Source organism: Anticarsia gemmatalis, chromosome Z (assembly GCF_050436995.1).
Source record: "Anticarsia gemmatalis isolate Benzon Research Colony breed Stoneville strain chromosome Z, ilAntGemm2 primary, whole genome shotgun sequence".
NCBI classification, from domain to species: Eukaryota; Metazoa; Arthropoda; class Insecta; order Lepidoptera; family Erebidae; genus Anticarsia; species Anticarsia gemmatalis.
Genome location: NC_134776.1, coordinates 16,774,395 through 16,788,612, shown reverse-complemented (window position 1 = coordinate 16,788,612; position 14,218 = coordinate 16,774,395).

The window sequence follows — 14,218 nt, the reverse complement described above, 5'->3', positions numbered from 1 at the left end:
GTGTTCAGATATTTATGAAATGCAAATAAAGAAAAATGTAGATAATGTGTCATGATATGATTCGTACTTTTGCTCTAGTCTTATAAATTGGCACTACAATGATATTTGGTGTAGAATCGTGAAATACAAACATTACACTAATTCGATGCCGTAAAAGTAGACATTCAAAGCAAATGAAAACCATCAAATGTACCTCTGAATTATCCTCATCATCATCTAAATGATCAAACTTCACGAAAGCGTAGCGCAATTGGTTTTCAAACTCCTCCCGTGCCTCCTTTTTAGCAATCGCACTTAATCTCTTCATAACAATTCCTCGGTTTTATAGCTACTTAAGTCACAGTTCATTTGTTTATTAGGTATAATCACACAAAGCACTCTACAAACCACATATAAAGCTAACACGGGGCAAAAAGACTATTCCTAAAATCGAACGCTCGGTGCCTAAGTGATTTTAGTTGGCCATACGAGAGATACTAAAACGGTAAAGGTGTAAAACTATCGACAAAACATTCTATCTAGGTGTTTATAGGGGTGGAGCGGTAGGTAATTACTTTCCATCAAACGTGAATTGGCTATAGACATGCATGCATATAATTTGTTGACTTGTAGGAACCGTTTGCATTGTGAGAAACAAATATAAGTAGATGTGAGTTTTGCATAAGAAATTACAATTGTTACACATATGAGTTTAACCTTTACTGCTGTATTATGTTCATTCCTGATACTCACGTATGACTAAATTTTAATGCAATATCTTATTTACCTTTTTTTCCTAGTTAACAGTTGTTAAAAACCTATTATTTGTTAAAATATTAAAAATATCTAGTGAAATAGTGTTATAAGCAACATAAATAATAGCTTGCGGTTGAACTAGACCGCAAAAATATTATTTCATAAATATTGTGACATTTTTTTTTCAGGGTAGGTACCATGTACTTAGTTCGTGTTCATGTTCTGAACGACAGAAAAAAAAACAAAAAACGAGAAAAGGAAAGCATTTGCAGACGGTGTGGTGTTGCTTGGCACTGTCGCTTGGGAAAAACGTACGTAATGCTGAGTATGTAAGGCAAGGTAGGTTTACATACAAACAAGTCTGCAGCAGAATATTTGAACCGGTCGTTTGGGTTTCAAACGTTGGGTTCATGGGGCCCGGTTGCTTGTAGTCTACCAAGAGTGTGAAGCGTCTCGATCCACGTGACCAGAATACTCGCCTATATTTGCGTAAAAGGTAAGGATTGAAGATAAATAACGCGTGAAGGTATTGCTGTTTGAACGTATACATAGTGACTGGAGCATTTCATTATACCTACTTTAAAATTACATTGCTAAACAATTAAGATAGCAACGTAAAAATAAAGATAGAAAATACAAATTTGAGGATAAGATTTATGTATAAAGTAGGAAAACAAATTAAATAAGAAAACACACGAACTCGGTAGTGTTTTCACTTTCGCTTTCCTGGACAAGTAGAGATACCGGTTCAGTAAGTATCAACAATTCCTTTTTGCCGATTATTCGTGTGGTGGGAAAATATTTTTTTATATTTGGAAGCAATGAGGCAAAAGGTAATCTTTGACCATTCAGTCACTTTTTTATGGACGGTACATTAAAATCATGTCCATGTCCATGTGTTACATACATGCTGATTTAGGAAGCAATGAAACTAGAAATAACGGTGTCCCATGCCTGTATGCGTTTATGTTGCATAAGACCCTAAATTCTGATACCATTTTATTTGAATTTATAAAGTATGAATTGCCATGGCAACCAAACCAAATTACAATAGATTTTGAACAGGCTGTAATTACAGCCTTGAATAGTCCATTTCCCAAAATCGGAAAAACTATATAGGTATAAAAATAAAATGCCAGGTGATGTAATTTAATAAGTTCCGCTAGTACATGGATACTCAGTGGATGAAATAACAGAAACTATGGTGCGTATACCAAGAGAGACATCGCACCACAAACATTATTGAAGGGTGGCACCAGAAAATAAATCTATAGTAACGGACGACGCAATGCTACAAACAGTCCGCAATAATGAGGATATTTCCTCACGAAAAAGAATAGACGAAAAAGAAAAGACTGGAACCTTTTGGAAAGGGAAGAAAATGTTTTTTTGTTACTACGGAGCAACACATCGATTCCAAGGATAAACATAAATTAACATAATGTATATCGAATAAACAGAAATGTAGCTGATCTACAGAAATTACAATCATTTTTTAACAGGTATGATCCTTTTCCACAGACAGATAAAATTATGTGTAATCAGATAAACTTCTCCTTGCTGAAAGATGAGAACAATCAACTAGTAAAAGTATCTGAACTGAAAGCAATATAGGTTTAAAAAAAGCGATCCAGACACTATATTTTTAAAAAATTCCTATGCTGATCAAGATTTTTTTTAATAACTTTAGCCTTTTTATGGCTAAAGTTATAAAAAAAAATTGGAATAAAAAAATGCTTATATCGAAAAACCTGGTTTATCAGACGAAAAGAAAGCGGATCGCATGGATTTGTTTACCAAAACCCTTATCCCAAGATATCATAGACCATTTTATGAGTCTTTGTAACTTTGATTTACTTAATACTTTTTTTAATAGGTACTGTTGTGATTTTTAAGACGTGATTGTCATTGTAATTAATGTGTATTTTGTATAAGTTTCAATTAATTTTACCCGTATTCTTGATAAGGTGCCCCGGGGCAATAGCAACCAAGGGGCTATTGTAACCAAAACGAATATCTCCTATAATAATGCTTTTTTAAATATAACGCCATCTCTAGATTACTAAGCATACGATACAGTTGCATTAAAATAATAGGTAGCAGCACAGTAACATAAAACGACGATAAAACAGGTTGATCAGTCAAATCGCCATTTTAAAACAATTTTGTACAAAGGCAGGTGGTGACAAAAAATTATAAAAAATATGTTTTAGTGTGTTTTATTGCTTGTGTTTTATGTGGAGTATATTGTTGACAAGGGTAAGTTACTACATTCGTTTTTGCTTAGAGATCCGATAATACTATAAAAAATATGTGTTTAGTTACATTTTCCCTGATAATAACCTAAAATGAGGTAATTGCAACTTTGAGGTTAGTTGCATTTCCCCCGTGTTGGTTTGTATGAAATCATGAAACCATAGTGATGTACCATGTCGATGATTTAATTCTATGAAAAATAAGTACTAAATTAGGTATCAATAATGATGATATGATAAATACTAGATGCTGTTGTTATATTAAGGACATCTTAAAAGTGTGCTTTTCACAACATAACTGTTGCATAGATTTTTAATATTTTTATTTTTTCGTAGAGGTAGCTTGAGTCCTGAAATATAACTTTTTAAATATTTGACTAGGTACATAATTTGTAGTAAAGAAGGCAGCGATAGCCTAGTAGGTATACCAACGGACTGCAACGCAGAAGGTATCGAGTTCGATCCCACGGCGCGCACCAATGACTTTTCAGAGTTATGTGCGTATTAAATAATTAAATATCGCTTGTCCCGTGCCTCGGAGAGCACGTTAAGCCGTCGGTCCCGGTTGTCATGAAGATCTTTGACAGTTGTTATTGGGTATCAGTACCTTTCAAATAATGCTGACACTGGTCTAAGCCATGGAATATCGCTATCCCTTTGGGTTGCGGAGGTCAGACGCCAGTCGCTCTGTAGAAAAGTGAATATTCAGTCAAATCTGGTTAGACCAGTAAGCGGACCCCGGGTTCCAAATAAAATGGATGTAACTAGGATTGCGCGTCTGTGATATTATCAGATACGCGTATTCGGCTGTCCAATATTAAGTACCTAACAACTATTCAATAAATGTAACTTACAAGGACTTGTTAATATTTTAATGAACTTAGCTAAATTGTTATTTCTTTTGTTTATTGGTGTGCAATAAAGAATTTATCTATCTATCTAAATGACTTATGCCCTGTTTCTGAGGTAATTTTATGTAGTAATAGAATACATACGTTGCGCTAAGCAGAGTTTAAACTACCGGCATGTACTATCGAACCAACTGAATCATGACCCACCATGTGCTCATTTTCTAAAACGCGTCTATATACGCGTAGGTCGAAATTGGCTTGAACCTTCGTTTCCTTGGTAATGAATTTGTTATCTGTCATTATTGTGACAAATCTTTGTGCGCCAATACAATAATGCTTTGCTACCGTTTTCAACAGGCTGCGTGGCGTAGTGGGTTGATGTTACGACTGCGACGCGTCAGGAGTGGGTTCGATACCCACTCAGGGCATGGTTTATTCGGCCATTATAGGAAATAATGTAACTATAAAAATTAAATAATATAGGGTAACCAGCATAGTTATTACCCAGTTAAGGAATTGATACACAATTTTGGTCAATAGTATCTTTATTTAGTAAAACATTGACATAAACTCTATTATAAACGCAACTTAAAAATTCTTACTAAAAGAACATCAGTCCTTTGTTTCAATAACTTTATACTAATTCAATATAAAAGACTTAAAAACCAGAAATACTAGCGAATACTGTTAATTCAAATGTGTTATCCTTAACAAATATTGCAACAAACTTTTACTTTTTCTTTTCGAACTACACACCTGTCGCCCAAACGTCGGACATGAGTTCTATAAATTAAAAATGTTACCAATATTCTAAAAGTGACATATATCGCAATTAATTTAAACTGGTTACTTTAGAAATTAAAATAAACGTATTATTCCTTAACATTGGCAATCACTGTATGATGGACAATGACTATAATGGTTACCCTAATCGTTTTACAGATTTCTAAATGACGTGCTATTTGATATTTGACACAAATAGGTTTTTTCGTAGTGAAAAGAGTTTAGACTATTTACATTCTACATTCAAATTCAGAGTGATTTATCGAAAACGTATCTACGTACTGTAATAACAAAGGTCAAAGTTGTATGTAGTCGTAGATACATCATAACACAGTCGTATGCATGTTTAAAATGTCCTAAGTGCAACTTTGACGATAGAGACGAAATTCTTACTGTTTTGACGGTGTCAAGCGAATTATCGGCAAAATGGGTCATGAATCAGTTGGTTCGATAGTACTTCAGAAACCGGGATCAAGTAGTAAAAACGCAACCTTCGCGAACGATTTTAGCCCCTTAGATTCATAAATCAGTATAATCTATTGTTTTAGATGGTCCGGCATTATATACGAAAAACAGAAATCAAATATTCTCAAGATCAACTAAATTTAGCATTGGAAGATATCAGAAGCTACCTACTTTACTTTCCTATTAAAAGACTGTGCCATATATATTCTGTTGTTATTTTCTCTCTTAACAAACATCCAATAAAATTCAAATATCGATAAAGTGATAAGTAAGTCACAACACTAACTATTAAGTAAATAGTTGCAATTACCCCTGTAGTAAGAAAATATTTATTTTTCTCGAAACTGAGCTAAGACACGTTAACATACGTTTCAAATTCGTGTGCGTTATAATGCTTCTTTGAATATTTCTGTATTTGTATATTTTTAAGACCAACAGATAAACGACGAATGATATTAGTTGCATTAGCCCCTTATTGGGGAAATTGCAACTTTTTCTACCGCAACTAGAAAATTGTTAAATTCTGTCAATTCCTGACAGACTTCCTTTTTAAAACTAGGTTACATGTAATATTAATGAAATAGTTAATCATGCAGATTAATGTTACAGATTAAATTTACAATAACAATTAAGCTGCACCAAATCAAAGTTGGAACCTTATTTTTTGTAGTTACATTTGCCCCGGGGCACCTTAAATGTTTTTGACACATTTGGCGTGCTTATAAAAACATATCGTAACTCGTGCCGGATATTTCGCGAGGCAGGAAATCGAATTAATCATAAGTGGTTGCTATAATACTGCTTCTCAAGGTCAAATTTCCGTACTCGCAGCAATTAAAAATAAAAATGTAGACCTGACCAAACGCTTGCCAAAATATGCTGAAGAGAAGTCATCCTTATACCACAGGCGCAACAAAATAGCCGGTGTATCAATAATTTTCACCAGCTTTCCTGAAGAAGTAGAGATACCGGTTCAGTATCAACAATTCTTTTTTGCTGATTATTCGTGTGGCGGAGAAATATTTTTGATATTTGGAAGCAATGAGGCAAAAGGTCATCTTTTATCATTCAGTCACTTTCATGTCCACGCAAATGTGTTGCATACATAATGATTCAGGAAGCAATGACACTAGAAATAACGGTGTCCCATGCCTGTATGCGTTTATGTTGCATAAAACCCTAAATTCTTATACCATTTTATTTGAAATTATAGTGTCAATTGCCATGGGAGCCACACCAAATTACAATAGATTATGAACAGGCTATAATTACAGCCTTGAATAATCCATTTCCCAAAATCGGAAAAACGATGGTTGGGCATATAGGTATAAAAAATAAATACCAGATGATATAGCTAAATAAGTTTCGCCAGTACATGGATACTCAGTGGATTAATAAACAGAAATTATGATGCGTATAGGTATATGTACCAATAGAGACATCGCACCACAAACATTATTGAAGGAATGAATACCAGAAAATAAATCTATAGTAACGGATGACGCAATGCTACAAACAGTCTGCAATAATGAGGAAATTTCCTCACAAAAAAGAAAAGACGACAATGAAAAAACCGGCCAACGGAAACGAAGGTTTCCGTGTCAAAAAAGACAAGTTTATTGTGTGGGGACAGTCCTTAATTTTTTTTTAATTTTTAGTATAGAGTACGTTGTTATAGCGGCAACTGAAATACCTCTTTTGTAAAAATTTCAGCGTTCTAGCTTTCACAGTTTATGACATACAGTCTGGACACAGACAGACAGCGGAGGCTTAGTAATAGGGTCCCATTTTACCCTTACGGTACGGAACCCTAAAATGACAAATTAGATATCTACCCTTGTTAAACAAAGTGGGCATACCCTTAAAGTCCACTTAAAAAAAGAGGTGTAAAGTGCATAGGGGATCTAACTAATTTCTTCAGAATTTACTTTCCATATCTCCGATGCTCACTTTCATGGAAAACGCGATTATGCTGGCTAAAACTCCCATTCCCTTTACGAACCATACCTTCGGGCTTATGTTATCGTCTCTTATCTCTTTTGACCTGTTTTGAAGTAGCCGGCACCGCAGGGGAGCAGCCACAAAAAGATTATTTGATCTATCAACGTTATTAGTTACGAATCGGATTATCCGCAATGAGTATTAATAAGTGTCCTGTGTGTGACGAGACGTCGTGAAAGATAGTAAGGATGTCACTGAGATGAAAAAAAAGAGAATACTGGGCCTTATCGAAGCTAGTCATGAACGGAAAAATGACATGTATGAAATTTTCCATCGTTTGACGTCCCTTTTAATTCACACGAACTGTCGCAAAAATTACACCAGAGCTAAAACAATTTATGAAGATGTAAGGCATGCATCCACAATTCAAAAAGAAGCAGGGCCGTCTCATCTCAGATCTTCAGCTCCCGAATTCGATTTCAAGAGTAATTGTTTTTTATGTGGACATTATGTGCCATAAAAAACTAAAACTTCTTATAGCAAAAGGAGAATAGTGCATAAAGTTGAAACTCTTACTCTTCAATATCATATCAGGGAGGTGTGTTCTATAAGGAAAGATTCCTGGGTTGACGCTGTTCTTGGTCGCTTGTCCTCGATTAACGATCTTGTGGCTGCGGGAGCAGTATACCACAAAGACTGCTACCACAGTTTTGTAAACTCTATCAGTTTCCCAAAGTCGAAAGCTGAGATCCCCAGAGACAGCCATGTCACAGAGGCTATGCAAGCGATTTTTGACTACATGGAACAACCTACAAACCACTTTCGCTTAAGCTTGAGGTATCCCCAGCTTATGCTACCAATAAAATATCTAATTTTTAATTTTCTACAATACGTAATGTCCGTCAAGCTCAAAAAGATTCATTTTCACTATTTCAGAGCGTGAAGGTCGGAAACTGATGGGAATTTCGATAAGGTGTGCGTAACAAAAGTTGTAGACAATTTTATTATCTTTCATTATGTAGGAGACACGTTTTCTCTACGACGAACCGTTTTAAAGATATTAGCGAAATACTAAAAAATGGGATCCTAACCCCCTTCCGTACTCCGGCGCCCCTCCTAGAGGCGGGTATTTTTAATATGTTTGCTCTCTTAGTACCTTGAACCAGTGTCTAAAAAAATGATTATCGTACTTTACATCTGCTTTTGGAATATTCTTTGCTACTATAGTGATAACTATAGTGATAGTTATAATGTATACAAGCAGTAGGTGTAACGTTTGCTTGCTTACCAAAGCATCAAGTATATTATTAGTGGGTAGTATGTACGTAGTTATACATTTCCAATTTATTTATCATTGTTTTCAGTGCTTACTGTCACGAACGAGCATTGTGATCAAAAGGCGATCTGACAAAAATTAATCACAAAAAAAAATATAGGTACTGTCATGCCTGCAAAGAAGATAGAATCACAGCTATAGCTATATCAGCTCCAAGTGGTACCACGAAGAATGTGTCGGTTAGACTGCAGAAGATACAGATGATTTTCAATGTCCTGATGGATGCAAATAAGGACAATTTATTTAATTTATATATAGTATCAACAGATCCTTATTATAAACACCAAAGAATGGACAAATTCAACAAAATAATACACGAAGCAGGTCTATATGATTTTAGAGTGGTCAAAGAAATGGGAGAGAGGCATCGAAAATGGCATCAAAATTTATTAAGACTACTATGCTTCGTATTGCTATTTTTTATTTAAACTCTGTAGTAATATAAGTACATGACTGATTATTATTGAAACTGGTTGAATATATTGAATATTCTTCATGTTATTACAAATTTTCCCTAGGCCTTAATACCCGCAGGTACCTTATAACAACTTCAAAGAACTAATGGAATTGACCCTTCTTTCTGTCCTATTAGTCCCATGATTCTCTGCAACGGGACTACTGCGACCAGAACAGTGGTATTTGTACCGCCAAGGGACAACTGGCACCAAAACAGTGTCATTAGACGACAGCTGTCCCTGCAACGCCAACACCCCCCAGACCGTAACACATTTAATGACAGACTGCCCAAGGTTCGCTGCAGAGCGAATTATACACGAATTGCTATGCAGGTTCCACGACATAGACCCGTATAACTTGCTGGAATTGCTCGAAAAGGAGGACGCGCTAGCAAGTTATACGGAACTTGCGAAAAACATATATGCGAAATTAAAAGCCTACAATGGCACGTGAAATAACTTCATATCACGCATCTCTTATTATGTTATTAGTTTATTTATATTCGACGTATTTATCTATTTCTCTTCGAATGCGATTAAAACCTATTCAAACGCGACATTAATATGTTGACACCAGCCAATCGTATCAAATCGCGTAATCTGGTGGAACAGCACCATAATGCGAAGCAAAAACTGACTAAGCTCAAAACAAAGGCTCAATAAAGAAAATAAAAAAAACAGTGTCATTTGTATCGCCACATGACAGCTGACACTATTTTATCTCAGTTGTCCCGGGACAACTCAACGGGACTACTGGGAATAAAACCTGCGTCTGTCCCATTAGTCCTATGATTCTGCAACGGGACAGCTGGCACCAAAACAGTGTCACTTGTACCGCCACGGGACAAGAGGGACAAAATAGTGCCAGCCGTCCCGTCACAGGACAACTCAACGAAACTAGTGTGAAAGACCCGAGTAACTATATTATTCCCACATTCAATAATAGTTTTCGATGAAACTATCTCACAAAAAAGACTAGCTATGACAATAACATATTTTCAGGGTCAAATATGCCTCAATGCCTCAACAACTATTGTTTATTATAAAGTTTTGGGCTCATATCTCTGTTACCAGGTGGCAAATCCAGATAAAAGATAACTTATAAATGTTGCCCTGAATTAGTAGCTATAGGTACACCAAAAATAATCATTCAAATCGGTCAATAAAAAGTTCCAGAAATGACCGTAAATAAACAGATAGAGAATTTTTTTATTAAATCTTTGTAATCGGGACCATTTTGTAACTCTCCCACTACCGAGCAAAAAAAAACAATAAACCAATAAATGTTCGACGCGCTCTGCTGGTTTGAGCGTCTTCAGAATAGTAATATGTTGCTGCTGTCCAGACTGGTTAGTGTAGCAAAATGAGTTACATAATATTCATGACCTCTTATTAAATTACTAGCTTTTAGTGCATTCTCCTGTAAACGGTAGATAATGTGCAGTTCTGTTAACTATTTGTTTTTCCTTGCTACTGTTAAAACCGACTACAAAACTGAATTTCGACAAATTCTTTTCACTCCGAGAAAATAGCAATCCGATGCATTTTAATTTAGACAATACTAGAGTTCGATATACCTAGTCTCAGACACTATTGTACACCGAAAAACCGCTTCTTTGACATAACTTAAATAAGAAACAATGCGACTTCGAAGACATACTCCTTGGACAATAATGCTAGGTCGATAGCAGTAAACTTCGAAGTACTCTTCTCAGAAATGTTGCACTTCGACAATATCGTAAATCGACGTGACACATCTAAGCCACCAAGGTATAATTAATTTAAAAAAAAATATATTTCAAATGAACCAATTATAAAATAAACACAAATACGAAAACCGACTTACTGCCGACAAAACAACATGACTTAAGATTAAAAGATCATTTGAAAATGAAAAATTCATTAGAAACGATTGATTTTTTAGAATTTGCATTGCAATGTAACAGACAAGTCGATGGGATGTTCTCAAGGAGAGTCACTAAGTATTTATTCCTAAAATTAACCTGACGACCTAACCACTGTCATATTACGACTTCTTTTCAAGAGAGTACAGTTTCCTGCCAAGTTCTACTATAACCAAAAATTGTATTCATAAGAGTCACTTGAAAATTGCAAGTGAATGAAATAAAATGGAATAAGGTTACATTTTCGTGCAATGATTTTTTACGAAATTTCCACGTGAGTTCAAGACCAATGTGCCTTGATCAACTTATTTTTCAAGCTTGAAGCACTTCAAAACAAATGGAATCCTGCTACTTAAAGAACGAAACCATTTGTTAAAAATGGAAAATTAACTATAATCTTTAGGTCGAGCTTCATGACTCAATACCAGCTGTAGCAAATCTCGTTCAACATCTTAATAGCTATAGAGCACGAAAAATATCAAATTCACTTCTAGTTTGACAATAATTTCATTTAGTTGCAAATCGTCAAGAATAAATAGCGTTTTATATTTCGGCTTTTCAAAAGTGGTTTGTACGGATTGAAAATAGTCTCGACCATTATATTTTAATTCGAAATAGCTTGTTAGAAAACTACCAAAATAGAAAAGAGCTGAAAGGTATTTTTTCCTTCTTACTTGTTCAGTTACGCAACTAATTAATATATCTATAAGTAAAAAACTTATAGATTTTTGGTGATATGGGAAAATCTCAATTACTCTTCCAAGAATCGGGGGAAAGCTAAAAATATCTATATTTCATTGGATTTATTCTAATGAAATATACATATTTTCTTATAATATAAGCTAAGCATGTGCTTTTTTGTTATTATTATTAAAAAAATATATATTATAATAACTTTAATGTATGTATGTATAATGCACCGACAGGCTATTATGTATCTAACTATCTACTTTAATGCGAACAAAGATCATTATTAATCATAATCATAATTAACTAAATTCGGACGAAAACTTATTCACTACATGCATGAAACACGCCATGGATCTAGTTCTGAGTCTAGTTCTATAACTGCTGTCTTGATATACATTCCTAACGTTCCTCATAAATGAACGAATATGAGAACCAACTCAAATTAAATCTTTATTACTGCTTTCAAAAGTTTCTAAAGTATGTGTATAGACGCTCACGAGTCGTAAATATCCTCCATATCGACACGAACAGTAGCGTGCGCACATACGCCCCCGTATACGTACCCTGTTGATCTCCTCCTCCGCCAACAGCATGGCTTGCGTTCTATCCGTATCATCCATGGCCACGTGTCAGAATATACCGCTTACAACAATTAACAACACAAAAAATCGCAACAGAAAAAAACCACCCGACGTCAGGGCAACGTAAAAAACGACTGGTACACATTACTCGGGACTTTTTCCAAGGGCTTATTAAAAGAAGGAGAAAGTAAAGTAAATTAGAGCAATATGGTTTATTAATGTTAAAAGTAATTTAGTTGTGATGCGGAGTGGGCGGTGGCGTGCGGACACGCGACGGTGACATCGCGGCCTCGCACCGCAGGCCCCGGCCGCCATGAAACCGCCCAGCCACGACCGTTTGCTTTAAAATCCATATTATATGACAAAACATGCGACAAATTTGGAACCGATGTTATGCAAATATGCTGGAATGTTTTTGCCGTCGTAACTCTTTGCAGATATCTAGAGTACGAAAACTTTGAGGCATCTAGTTTTTATGACTCGTCCCAGCACTAGGTACTGAAAGTATTCATAATGTTTTTAATTGTTCACCAGACCCGAACTGAATAAGTAGTAGGTAGTTGTCAATTTTGATGTCAGATTTATTGACTTAATTATGTAATATGCTGATGCTACATAGATAAAAAAAATCCTGCATTACAAGTAATCCCAACAATCAACGGTTTAACTCACTACAATTCACTTAACGCGCATTGAGTGGTTATACTTATTATTTCGAAAAAAACCGAACCAACCGGAACAGAGCCTAATATTTTAGGGGTCTGACTCGTGATTACACCACAGTAGGTAGTTAATAAGAACTCTATTCTTCGGTATTACACTGGTGTAACTATGAGTTTATTGCGAAACACTAGAACCACGACATTTTCTAGCGAACAATCAAAAATACAATGTTTGCTTCTAAAAAAAATAGCTGATTTTTGGTTTCAAGAAGACTGCATTAAAACCTTGTATGCAAAAACCAAAAACCAAATCTTAAATCCAAATGTTCGCGTGAACTCTTCCATATAAATACAAGGGCCCGGAGTCTATACAAAATCAGATCCGGAAGAGTAAGACACGACCCCGTGAGAACGCAGTCTTACATGGAGTAAAAATTCCTGGTAAAAAAAAGAAAACTATCTACAAGAAACAATAACTACCACAGAAAACAGAAGACAAGGAACTACCCACATCCACAGTATACAAATGGAATTAGTTCATGAGTTTTTATGGCGATATCACTATAGAGAGTGCATTAATAAAGCTATGTAGCTAATTAATTTAAAGAATTAAGTTCCTTTTATTATTTAATTTACTTCATAAATGAGGAGAATAATTTTTGTTTAATATTTCTAGGTGGATCGATTTTAATGGTCCGTTTTTTTTGTCCCAATTAAGATTGTTTTCCATATATTATCGTCTCTTTTAATCGTGTTAATAAAGTAACCTTTTGCTTTGAAGTCAGTTTTACGAGAATTATGGTCTTTTTTATTGTTAAGTAAATAAATTTTCTTCACCCAGTACAATGTTATTTCCATTTGAAAAGTAATTTGGTACTTGTACCCGTAGTTAACCTAGCTGGTAAACTACGGGTACGCGATTTTTAATAAGTATCGTATTAGTAGTTCACTCATTAGGTGAACCAGGGGTACCTACAAAAAGTTAACCGTTGTACACCTACATAGGTGAACCACGTAGGCGTTCCATGGGGCGCCAATTCAACAACACTAGTGGTTATTAAGCAAAAGGCAATTTGCGTGTTTTTAAACTCTCGCGACTTGTACACGTAATATTAAGTACTAGCTGACCCGCGCAACTTCGCTTGCGTCACATAAGAGAGAATGGGTCATAGTTTTCCCCGTTTTTGTAACATTTTTTACTGGTGGTACTCTACTACTATTGGTCGTAGCGTGATGATATATAGTCTTTAGCCTTCCTCGATAAATGGGCTATCTAACAGCGAAATATTTTTTTAAATCGGAACAGTAGTTCCTGAGATTAGCGCGTTCAAACAAACAAACAAACAAACAATCAATCATCTAAACAAACTGTTCAGCTTTATAATATTAGTATAGATAATACAACTTTTAACAAAATTTGTTAACCCAACATTTCGATCGGACTGCATCCACCGTGGTCACAGGCTGACAGTCAGCCGTGACCACAGTTGATGCAATTCGATCTTCGATAATCCAATTACTTACTTATAATACGTACTAACAAAAAACTGACTAAAATGC